General features: G+C 40.4%; 1 protein-coding gene across 2 annotated transcripts in view; it reads right to left on the bottom strand.

Moving 5' to 3' along the window:
• LOC105926429 (glutamate receptor ionotropic, NMDA 2C) overlaps positions 1 to 11,550 on the bottom strand; it is a 91,277-nt gene extending 79,727 nt beyond the window's left edge. For both annotated transcript variants that reach the window (XM_036142076.1, XM_036142077.1), the window contains exon 1: positions 10,306 to 11,550. The gene's annotated coding sequence lies outside the window, so the exon portion shown is untranslated. The remainder of the gene's footprint in view (positions 1 to 10,305) is intronic.
• Between the last annotated feature and the right edge of the window lie 229 nt (positions 11,551 to 11,779).

The raw sequence follows: 11,779 nt of genomic DNA, 5'->3' as shown, positions 1-11,779 counted from the left end.
GTAAAAACATACATTTTCTACAAAAAAATGTAACATGTGGCAGGCATTTGGGCTCTTAAGTGAAATGTAGTGCAACTAATTAGATTTACAAATCACCTAATTAGTAAAGAGAGCCCACCAGTGTGCAATTCATTCTCAGTATAAATTCAGCCTTCCTGCAAAGGCCTCGGAGGTTTTTGTTAGGGTACATTAGGGAACAAACAGCATCATGAGGACCGAGGAACAGTGCAAACAGGCCGGGGACAACGTTGTGGAGAGGTTTAAAGTTTAGGTTATAAATTATCATTCCGAGCTTTGAACATATCACAGAGCAATGTCCAATCCGTCAACTGCTAATGGAAAGCGTCCTGCCCAACTACAAACTTACCAAGACATTACTGTCCTCTTAAACTAACAGGCCTTACTGGCTGCGCAAGTAGAGCATTAATGAGAACGGAAGTCAAAAGCTTGTGAGAGGCTGCAAGACCTCAGACTGGGTAGGTTTACTTTCCACAAGGACAATGATCCTTAACCCACAACCAGAGCTAAAATGTAATTGTTTAGACCTAAGGCCAATTGAGAATTTAAAGCAGAACTTGAAAATTACTGTAAACTGCTGGTCTCTAATCAATCTGACTGATCTTGAGCTGTTTTACAAAAAACAAAAGAAATAGCCAAGAACGTCAATCACAAGATGAACAAAGGTGATCGTGATTTCAGATCCTATAAGACTTGCAGATGTAACTATAGCCAAAGTATTTTCTCTGGTGTACTGAATGAAAAAAGCATGGCACATCTTTTAAGATTTTTATTAGCAATAAAAAAAACTTTCAATCCACATTTATGCACTACTTTTCGTGCTCCTTCATAAACATTCCCCTTAAGATACATTGAAGGTTGTCATTGTAGTCTGGCAATATGTGACAAAGTTTAAAGAACTTTACATACCGCTCTGGCCTCTATGCACACACAGGCTGCTTCGGTCTTACAGACAAGCACTGTCAGGCAATTTTTAGCTCAGCTGAACAGCAGTTTTATTCAGAGGTGTGCGGTTTACACAGAAGCCTTTGGGGGGCGATAATGTGCTGGTCTATGCAGTGTCAACTCAGAGGAAAAGATGAAGAAAAGACAAAAACACGAAGGCAAAGAATGAGGTTATTTCTTACCAGACTATCATTTTTGTATCCTTGTTCATATACAAATTAGCCACAACGAGGAGATAAAAGATCTCTCCCTATGTCGTTGTAACAGCAGACAGACAACCTGGACACAAAAATCTGGGCTGCTTGCGGACGTCCACAGAGACCCCTAACTTTTTTTGTGAATTTCGTAGTACATTAATGTTAATATCACAGATACGGGGAAATAAAGTATAATGCCAGGGGATTAAGTAGCAGATACAAATAAAACAGACATCTCTAACGAGCCCTAGTGGATGGGTACAGATAATAAACATTACAAAGGCTGTTTGGCTGAGTTGACCTCAGAGCAGATTACAAGGTGTGAATTAGGCCAAATTCATGGCTTGAGCTTTGACGATTGCAACACAGAACGCTTGTTGGTCTTTTGATTTGATTGACGTGTATTTTTAAATCTGCTCTGAAAACCCATCTTCGTTCCATTGGCTTTTGACCCAGCATGAGAGATCCTGTTTTATTTGTTCGAGTTACTTTATAACTTTATGTGTCTTCTTGTATTTGTGTTTTTAATGCTTGCACTTTGGTCCATTAGGCTGCTTTTTAAAGTGCATATAAGTAAAGTTGGCTTGGTTTGGTTGGCTGGCAAAGAGAGAGGCGATTACAGTAGGGTAGTCTTACCCTAGCATGGGAGAGGATTTGTCATAAAAGATCACTGGGGAAGTGGTCCGCAGAAAGTGTTTGCAAAAGGGCAAGTACTTTAAATGATTGGATGAACCATCTGCCTTGCTCCATCTGTAACTAGCCAACTTCAGCCAATCGGGCCAATGAACAAGAACGAATGAATTAGTGGAGCCGGCTGAAAATAAAAAAAATCCCTGCTGAGTCATGGCAAAAGAATAACATACAGTAAAGGATTTTCCAACCACTGCCTTTGCCACACAAATATGGACTTGAAGCGCGGCAAAATGGAGTATGCTGTTGTAAAGATCTCACAATGCTAATGAAAATCCATCTCTCTCTCTAGAAAATTATAACTCGGTCATAAATATACACTGATTGTGAAGTCTTTTTTTTTTTTTTTTAAGTTACTGTCTGAACTTCTTGGTGTCAAAGAAGCGGTGATGAATGTTAGTAAAGCACCAAAACCAAAGACTTTCTAATCAGATCCCTAAAAGAAAATGTCAGACCCCCATATCTATATCAAAATAACGACATAGGGTTTACATAACATACCTGGAAGTTTACCATTTCCATATCGCACTAACAAGTGCCCACTGCCACATAATTTTAGGCACTCGGGGCACTGGAGGACTGACGGCTCGCTCGAGAAAGAACTGCACTGCTTAATATGGAATCAGCGGAGTTTGTGTTGGTTACCTACGTAGTTCGAAATGCCAAAGAATTAACCTTTAAGCATTACTTTTGCCAGATTTTGCTTGGTCCCAAGTTTTGTTCTTCCATTTGGTATAATCAACATATCCTTAATTACATATTTAGCAAAATATCCCCAGTGTTTCTTGTCCCATTTAAGACAAACCGATCCACATCGAATCACACTTAGTTCACCCTGGAATCAGTGAATCACATTGTATTGTGATACAGGGGTGAGTCTTATTGTGTCATTTTGTTTTTTTCCTTCTATGCATCAAAAATGACTGATAGTTTGCAATGAATTGAGATATGAATCATGTGAGCCTCGGACCAGAGAGCCACTGCCCTATTAAATTACAGCTATTTTTTTCAGGTACAAAGGTTAAAAACTAACCTTATGTTACACCATTTGTGTGAAATTAACATTAACTCCATTACACAAATATAAAAATCCGCATAGTTAGTTTTGAATATGAACTATCTGTACTCAAAGTGGCCATGATTCTCTGATTCTTCAGTATAGCTGGAAAAGTTAAGCTTAAAGTTGTGGAGATTCTGAAAAGAAGAAGCCATTGATAAAAAGTAGAAGGGAGGCGAGTTAGCAGACAAGTGTTTACTTGGGTGGATCATTTGACTGGATGTCAGGTCAAGTGTTTATTTCACTGCATAATCTGTTGGGAAAGTACAACATAACGGGGCCACAGATAAGCACTCTATGTGAATGTGAGTGTAGAAAGTAGAAGTTTGCTCTATATTGCCTGCAAACACAAACTACGCAGCTTAAATACTTTTACAGAAATTACATTTGAATTAATGTGAATGTCCTTTTAAAGACGAGACCAGAGTGTGATACATGTGAGGAAAAACAAAGGTACCAAATCGCAAACATTGTGGACATTTGGTTTCCTCGTGTGTTCAAGCTATGAGCTTTTTTTTTTAGTATCTACAGTGAGTATGTTAGAAAATGCATCATACATATCGTTTCTGTTAGTTTGTAGGTCAAGCAGCTTAATCATGCACGATAAATTTACATCTATGTCCACAGTGGCATCAACAAGATTTTAAAAATCCAGATTCATCCCTGAGATGAAATAATGCATTCAATTTCAAGATCAGTGTAAAATCTGTTAAAACAAATAATGGATCTATAGAGTTTTTAGCATTATTTTCCGGATATACTGCTTGTTTTGTACCTTCTTAACTACATTAGACAAAGCCGATCCTTCGGCTGACTAATATTTTGTCCAAATGTATCTCCACAGAGATTAAAAATATGAATCCGGTGTCATTTCCTGATTTCTGTAGATATCTCATGTGCATCATAAGCCGAACGGTTGAATATTGTACCAGTTGTTCAATCATTGTATAAAGTCATGGTATGGGACGTTGTATGTGGAGTTGTCCTGAAATGAACAGAGAGGATGTAGCTGAAGGGATGAGAATCATCAGAGAATAATCTACATGTCTGCCTTGAACCCTGCTTCTGATTTAAATACATTAATTGGAGAGGATAAATTAGGGGGGCTTAGATTAACATAGCACACTGCCATATTCCCATCAGCACACTGCCGCCATGCCACTCTGACAGCTGAATGAAACTCTGGAGATGACCCATGTAGACTTGAGGTCTCAGAAATCCCAATGCGAGCATCGATTCTGTAGCTGTCTTTCTAGTGTTACTCTAATGTATCCTCACAAGGCCTGGATGCAGCCTCCTTCACACAAGTCTTTATTTTCTCAGAGCAAGCTCAGACCAATTTTCCTTTAGTTGGATGACTGAACTTCTTTCCTCCATGAGCCTTACATCCCTTATGATTGGTAGTTATAAGACCCAGATGGGTTCTCAAAAAAAGACTGATTTCGGATGGCCATATGACGTAATGTTGTTCTCCAGACACAACCACAGCTTTATTGGACCGGTCTTTATCAACAAGTTACAGCTGTCTCACAGGTCAGTCTCTCTGTCAATTATTGACTTATCAGGCTATGATATAATTAGCTCTGGGTGATTACACCCAATTTGTTTACCTCATGGCATTTTTTCTCTGCACTCCACACTTCTCTTGCTGAAGTCTGTTATTATATATTAAATGTGCTACCTACTCCATCCAAGAAGGAAACCAAGACATCCATTTTTGCAGAAACATACTCCAGCTTTTTCTGGGGGTCCTAAGGTGTTCCCAATGTCAGATGGGGATGTCTATTCTTATGTGGAGGAGCAGAGGCACCACTTTGACCTTATCCCCATGGCTCAATCCAAGAAAAGGTTAAAATCAAAACACCTGGACTTCCATTCTGAAGCTCAAGATTTTTCGCTTCCCATCCAGGAAGCTTTCTCAATTCAAAATGTCTGGAGTAGTGTGGAGTTCCAAGCTTTATAGACCTGCTGGCGAGGCCTTAGAACGTGTAGATTAACCAGGAACTGATCGCCCCTCACAATGGAGAGTCGTTGGGTTTAAAATGTCCTGGGATCTTGTGTTCAGAAAAGATCCTCCTGAGTTTTTCAGAGACTCCAGCAACATATGGGATGACAATGTTTCTGCGCCTGTGTTTCTCCCCGCATAGCCTCCGATTCCAGAGGGGGAAAAAAACGACACAAGGAAACACTTTAGTATCAGGTTTTCACTTACTCTTTGAAACAAACTAACTTCTCTTCAGCGGTTCCAATTTACTGCACTTTGTTGCAAATTCTGGGTTCACTTCTACAGAAGCCCTATTAATTTCCGTTTATTCAACAAAGTCATTTGTTTCATTTTCCCGCTGCTTCTTGTCAGAGACGCCCAGCCAGACAGTCTGGAGAAATGTATGAGCCCCTTGAGATATATAACGAAACCTGATTATTAAACTTACAATAAAAGTAAAATAAAACAATCTCTTTTTACATTTATGAACTAGTAATTGCAATGTCCTTAATGGTTTTATTCTTAATTTTATATATGTTCAGGATGCCTTTCGGTGTCTGTTTTAAACAGATAGCCACAGATCTGGAGTCTCTCAGATTTCATTGCTATAGATCTGTGTGGTGAAGGCCCAAGGCGATTTAAAAATCCTCTCACCTTGTCAACGTCAGTCATCCAAACGATAACGTCTGGCTCGCAATGATTTCCTGTAAAGCTGTCAAATCTTCATGTGTGAGAGGAGAAACCCCCCTGGACAGACAGGGTTGCAGTGTTAGCACTTAAAATCCTAATTATGATAAATTCATGAGGCAGACGTAATGTGATATGTTTTATAATAAGCTCCGGGGTTTAGCGTGACACATGTATGTATTCGTATTGAGAGTTTAATTTATATTTGGATGGTTGAGTACTGATGCTAAACGTATGCCAGCAGGTTGTGAGAGCCGTATGTCATCTCGTCTCCGTCAAGTCATCCGCAAGGCCGGATAAAAGCGCAGAAAAAAGAAAAGAAAGAAAATGGTGTCTAAGTTGAGCTGACTGATGACGACGGAGTGCCTGCTCCTGGTTCAGTGGTAATAGCGTGTTATCTGTCAGACACAGTATTAACTCAACTGAGTTGATGGCGACTTGAGGGGGGAAAAAGTGATGGATGTGCTTCACAGGCCAGAACTCCATTAATTATGGCGTAACTGAAACCATTTCTTTGTTTAACACATCTTTTAATAATCTAAGTAATTAGGGTAAAAGCTAACTTGTATGAATTTAGAAAATCACACAAATATTTTGAGATCCTCTCAACATATCATGGAAAAAACATTTTCGAAAATACCATCGTATTTATGGAAGCAGTTTAGATAACGATAACACAAAAATTGCTGACAAAGTTTATTTTACATGTATGTAATGTGAGGGGTGCCGAAGCTCTTAGGGAAAATTAGCCACTTGTTTCTGTTTTTCCCTTTTTCCCTGTTGGTTACTGCGCATGCCTTTTGTCATTTTAATACAGAAACATCATCTAAGCTTTGGGCAGTGGGTTACTAAATTATTACATCTGTTTTGCTCCACTTCCTACCTTCCTCTGTGATTTTTCCAGTCCTGCATTTGGGTCAATTTCAAGTATTACATCTGGACTGTTTTCACACTTAAGTTTATACCAATCTGAACAAGCCAATAATGCAGTTAAAAACGTTAAGGTTAACCTGCTGTTTACATCCATGTCCTTGCTAGTTATGAATTTTAAAGGTAAACTATATTTGTCTGGATGTTGGGAACCATCACTCTTCTTCCGAGAAAAAAAGAAACATGAAACAAAGAAGCCTCCTGGAAAACTTTCAAATGCTGTGGTCAGAACTTGGATGTTTAAAAGGAAACTCAAATTTTGTAAAAAATTAAATAAAAAATAAATAAATAAATAAAATACATAATTGAATTAATAGAAGTATCTAAAAATAAAATTACATTCAGACCAAACCAAATACGATAAATTTGGCTTCAATGAGTTCAGATGATTTTAGGATTGGCCAGAGGTCAAATGCATGACCAAAACAAAAGTAGTCAAGTTGAAACTGCGTGTGCACTATTGCAAAGGCCATTGAAACTTATCAAATCCATTACATACTTTGTAAAAAAGTGTAAAAATGTCAAATAGATATGCTCATCATTTATCCATTATCTCTAACCCTATAATCCTTGTGTTTTTTTTAATTCTGGGCTTCTTTGTGTTTCTGTTTCATCATTTCCTTGTTTTTCATGTTCTCAAAGGTGTTTCCATTCTAGTTAGTTACTTTTCATGCTTATTCAAGGGCTCTTTGTTCATTTAGAGATATTTCTGACAGATTTTCCAAAGAGGTCCTTTTATCACTGTTCAGCTTTTTTCTGGTTAATTAGTCTCCCTCCCTCAGCTCTCTTCTTTGACTTTTCCTCAGCTGTTCCTAATTATCACCTGATTATCTCGCCTGCAGCCTATTGTCATTCTCTAACACTGGCAGATTTCTCCTACTGAACTTGTGGCATTATTAAAGTATTCTTTCACTAGTCCATATCTGTACTTGGGGCCTCTTCTAAGGACTGTGATTTTTTTTTTTTTTTTGATGATTTTGTTTTAATTCTGCTACTATGTATAAAATCCTTCCATTGAAATGCCGGAGAAAGTGCCAAAGGAACCAGAGCTTTCTCAAACTCAGTGGACCTCATTCATGTGCTGTGTGGAATGGTCCAAGTTGATTCACGGTACAAACCTGATCTACTGACATTTTTTTGCAGGTAAGAATGAACATGCACTTTTGATTGTATTTATTCATTATGATGTCATTATAACATGGTATATATGTCTATGTGCTCCATTGCCTGTCTTGATTTTATTCATTGCGCACATGCACAATATCGTACTTCCAGTTACATGGTCTTGTGGGAAGAAAAAAAAACACAGTACAGAGCCTGCCCTTGTAAAGGTGTTCAATGACATCCATATAAATGCAGACTGTGGAAAAATGACTGTGCTGGTACTATTGGACTTGAGTGCAACATTGTTGATCACTCCATTCTATTAAAGTGCCTGGAAAATTGGGTCAGCCTTTCTGCTACTGAACTTGACTGGTTTAAATCTTACTTAAAGGACAGAGATATTTTGTGTCAACAGGTCACTTTACATCAGAGACCACAAAAATCACATGCTGGGTTCCCCAAGGGTCCATGTTGGACCTCCGCTCCTACTCTATATCGGCATGCTCCCTCTTGCTCAGGTCATAAAAAAACAACATGAGCTACCATAACTATGCAAACGACACACTGCTCTACATCACCATGTCACCAGGTGACTATGGAGTTCAAGCACTGAGTAAATGCCTAGAAGAAATCAATGCATGGATGTGCCAAAATTTTCTTCAGTTGAATAAAAACAAAACTGAAGTAATAACATTTGAACCAATAGAGGAGAGATCAAAAGTTAGCACACAGCTTCAGTTGCTTCAGCTAGGAACCACTGATCAGGCCCAAACCCTGGGTGTAGTGCTGGACTCAGACCTGAACCTTCAAAACCATCTAAAGACAATTACAAGGTTGGCTTTCTATCACCTGAGAGCATTTCCAGGATTAAAGGACTAATTTCTAAGCAGGATCTCGAAAAAATGAATCCATGCATTTATCTTTAGTCAAATCGATTAATACAACGGTGTTTTCACAGGTCTTTGACTAAAAAGTGGATCAGACAGCTGCAGCTGATCCAGAACGCTGCTGCCCACGTCCTTACTAAGACTAAGAAAGTAGAGCACATCACCCCAGTTCTAAAGTCCTTACAATGGCTCCCTGCGTCTCAGAGAATAGACTTTAAAATACTTCTGTTAGTCTATAAATCCCTGAATGGCTTAGCACCTAAATACATCACAGACTTGTTATCAATGTATCAACCCTCCAGACCACTCAGGTCATCTGGCTTCAGCCTGCTCTGCATACCTAGAACCAGAAACAAACATGGAGAAGCAGCATTTACTTCCTATGTTCCACTTATCTAGAACAAACTCCCAGAAGACTGTAAAACTACTGAAAGCCTGGGTTTCTTTAAATCACGGCTAAAAACCTATTTGTTTAGAGTTGCCTTTAAATAATGTGAACTGTTGTAGTTAACTGAAACTTGATAGGATTACGTTTGTAGTCCAACTTATCTTGACCTACTTCTGCTATTCCACTGCAATGTCCTCTGTATGTTCTATTTTTTTATGTTCTGTTCATGTACAGCACTTTGAATTGTCTTGTTTCTGAAATGTGCTATACAAACAAACTTGCTAGCAAATTAAGCAAAAACAAAGTGTTAAACAAAGAAATAAAATATGATACGCTGACATGGTGCTGTAATGTAATCAGAAAACCTTTTGCAACCAGATACAGCTACTGGCGTAGAAATTTGTAAAGTCATAGGACGTGACTAGGCCCCTTTAAATCTATAAACAGCGTATCTGTTAAGCAGCTGACTGCAGGCTAGCTACCCGAGCAGACAAATGAACCAGCTAAACTTGTGATACCTGTGTTATAATATAACATTCTGTGTAATAAGCTTGTTTACATGAAAACTGCTGCTTAAATAAATAGGTGTTTGTTTACAATTTTTTTCTTGTCTATGTATAAAAATCCAAAGGAAAAATAAGTTACCTAGCCAATACCAATAGTTTGACCCAAGCCTTGTTGTGCTCCATTATTATATGTATGGGTGTCATATAAACATATTTTAAGGATTATTATTAGGTGCTCATGTGAAATTATTATCATATTTATGCTCATGGAAGGGTACAGAGATAAAAAAATCAATTAACAAACACAAAATCTAAATTAAAATGGAAATGACTCCTTATACCATTATAAATATTGTGTGACTGCCTTTCTGAGCCTTAATGAAGGGGCCCGAGACCTCCTGTCCAGGACCCACAGGTCCGTGTAGCTCAGTATTCTGTAGTAAAACTGGAGCAGATAGCTGCTGATCATTATAGGCAAATCAACAGCACAACTGAAAGCAGCTAAACTCAAACACATAGTAGAAATTAAACCACTGAGAGAAAAGATGCAAACAGCTCCGCTCACACACAGTACCTGGCGCTCCAAACCGTCTCCTGTTACTGCTGTCTCTCTCTCTCTCTCTCTCTCTCTCTCTCTCTCTCTCTCTCTCTCTCTCTCTCTCTCTCTCTCTCTCTCTCTCTCTCTCTCTCTCTCTCTCTCTCTCTCTCTCTCTCTCTCTCTCTCTCTCTCTCTCTCTCTCTCTCTCTCTCGAGGAAACCCATCACTTATGAAAACTGAAGGTGTGACTACTCACGAGATACTCTCAGCATCTTCCTGAGGCTCTCATTCTGCCCCTATCTACTGACTCACATCCATTCACGGTCATTATATTTAAAGTATGGCTCTCTGACAGTGACGTTTGACAGACTTACCTGTGTTTTCTGCTCTCATCCAACTTAAACTCCAACCGCTCCATCATTCTCGTCTCCTTTTCTTTCCTCAAAGCGTCTCTTTTCTCCTTCACCTGCTCCTCACCTGCCTCTCTCTGCCCTCTCAGCACCTGTAGGAGTCCACATTTAGACCACGTCTCTGAGCGAGAGCGGGAGAGTGGGAGTTCATCAGCGCGTCCGCGCACGCGTGTGTGTGCGTGTGTGTGTCTGCCAAGCAGCCTTTGATATCCACACACTCTCCTGGAGGACTTCACAACGTGATGGCAAGTGTGTGCGCCTCTCTCCTTCCCCAAAAAAACCCTTTCTGTCTGGCTGCTCCGCTCCCCGTCTGGTTTCCTGCGTGCATCACATTCACAAGTGGTCGTGGAGGTGAAGACAGGGCATCAAAACGGGACAGGAGAGGAAAGTGACGGAGGGTGAAAGAAGGAAAAGGGAGGTGTGGGAGCCCTGGCACAGCAGCCTGTGTGCGTGTGTGCGTCTGTCTGTGGGTCTATGTGTGTGAAACAGCTGTGTTTGGTCCTCCGTCTGTATCCGTCAGGCGCCCCGCTGCTCGGATGAGAGGAGGAGTGAAAGAGTCAGGGAGGGAGGGAGAATGATAAAATCTTTCCTCGGTGACAGGAGCACAAACCTCTGTAACACTTCAGCACTGCTGACGGCGGTGCCTCCTCCTCTCACTTTCTCCCTCTCCGTCCTCAGAGAGAACAGATCCATGGAAAGTTAGGAAATCTCCCAGAGACGCGGGCAAAGGTCCTGCGCACACCTCAGCATGTTTAAAGAAACTTTTCCGCCTCGCTTGGTCCAATTATCGGGTTCCCGGTCGCTGACGCTCCTCTTCAGGTCCTGCTTTATCAAGGAGAAAAGAAAAGCATCAAAATTTAGGTTTGTTCCTCCCCCACTACGGCCCTCCTTCCCATATGGATGTGAGGTGATCCAGATGTTAGAGGATGCTGGGAGCGTCAGGAACAGAGAGGAAAAAAAGCAGGACAGATGGTAGGTCTGTGGGGTCGGCCAGGCTGTGCACTAGCAGGTCCTCATCCTGTTGCACTGATTTATTAATTTTTTTTTTCCTCCAGCAGAGTTTCTCCCTCTCCGCCGCACCGACTCTCATCTGCCTGCTCTGTCACACCAGTAATCCTGCTTTCCGTTCCCTCCGCAACTCCATCTTTTCTCTGCATCTCTCTCCATCCCCTCTCACTCCATCACAGGAGGGGCTGCATGTGCGCCTTGGTAATGATGGTGCGAGGATTTAAGCCCCCCTCTCTCCTCCCTCTCCTTCACTTCAGATCAACTCCTCCTCCTCCTCCTCCTCTCCCAGCCACTTTTGCTCCAGTTTTCCCTGTGTTACTCACCTTCATCTTGTCAATCTCTGTTTCCATTTTTTTCCCCCTCCTCAAATCGCCTCAGTGGGCTGTTTTCGACAGATTTGTTTTCTTTCTTTATCATTTTTCAGTATCAA

This window comes from Fundulus heteroclitus, chromosome 10 (genome assembly GCF_011125445.2).
Source record: "Fundulus heteroclitus isolate FHET01 chromosome 10, MU-UCD_Fhet_4.1, whole genome shotgun sequence".
Lineage (NCBI taxonomy): Eukaryota > Metazoa > Chordata > Actinopteri > Cyprinodontiformes > Fundulidae > Fundulus > Fundulus heteroclitus.
Note: the sequence above shows the minus strand (reverse complement) of the source record. Positions and strands in the feature narration are given on the sequence as shown.